The sequence below is a fragment of the Sinocyclocheilus anshuiensis genome, unplaced genomic scaffold (assembly GCF_001515605.1).
Source record: "Sinocyclocheilus anshuiensis isolate Anshui unplaced genomic scaffold, SAMN03320099.WGS_v1.1 scaffold1355, whole genome shotgun sequence".
Classification (NCBI taxonomy): Eukaryota; Metazoa; Chordata; class Actinopteri; order Cypriniformes; family Cyprinidae; genus Sinocyclocheilus; species Sinocyclocheilus anshuiensis.
The window spans coordinates 383142-384202 of NW_015540070.1; the positions used below are offsets into that span (position 1 = coordinate 383142).

The 1061-nt window shown below is 30.3% G+C and overlaps 1 pseudogene; it reads left to right on the forward strand.

Annotated features, from left to right (window-relative positions):
- LOC107687174 (meprin A subunit beta-like) overlaps positions 1 to 1061 on the forward strand; it is an 18405-nt pseudogene that overhangs the window by 12394 nt on the left and 4950 nt on the right.

Consider the following 1061-nt stretch of genomic DNA (forward strand, 5'->3'; position numbering starts at 1 on the left):
GACAAGTAATGAGTTTACATTTACATTATTATATGAAATCACCTACTACAGTCAGCCATTGAATACTATGGGCCTAAAAAAATGCGCAGAAAATTTCTTTCAGGTATACTTTTTTTTTATTATTATATATATGTAATATTTTCTTCATTCAATTTATTTTTATTTATTTATTTTCATTTAAATAACACACCTCTAAGAATGAAAATACCTGCACTTTCAATAATAAGTAAATAAATAAACAAACATATTAATAAATAAATAAACAAAATATATAAACAAATAAATATAATATACTATAATAACAAATATAATATATAAATAAATAAAATATTTAAATAATCATATATTTTAAAAAGAATATAATTCATTTCATGAATATCAAGGACTTTTGTCAGGGTTAATCCATTTGACCTAATCAATATTTAAATTCGAAATTTTCTTTCAGGTATATCTTTTTTATTGTATAGATGTAATATTTTCTTCATTCTATTTATTTTTATTTATTTATTTTCATTTAACTTTTTGATACACAATACCCTGTTGGGGCAACTTAATGGCTGCACGTTGTTCTGCACTATGTTCCACCGCTTTAAGAAAAATGGATTTGTTGTGTTTTCATATTCAAGAGATTATTTGCTAGATGCAACATTTTTGGGGGTTGGCATTGATTGTTCTTCGACTTTTATGCGTTGATGACCAGCTTAACATCTGGGTGCGTGAATACACCACTGAAAACCCCAAAGGAGCCCTGAGACTCATTCAGAAGATCAGTGGTAATAATTCTTTATGTTTAAAACACCAATAGATAAATCCTTTTAGCCTATGGGTAACTTATACTTGTACAACCTAGGTGGACTTCAAGGCTCCTGGGAACTATACCATGTTACGCTAGATGTCTCTGATAAATTCAGAGTGGTGTTTGAAGGAGTTAAAGGAAGAAAACCATCAAAGAGTGGTCTGTCTCTGGATGACATCAACCTCTCAGAGACCAAGTGTCCTCAATACACTTGGCGCATTCGTGATTTTACCAGCCTTCTCGCTACAACCCCTGCCGGTTCCAC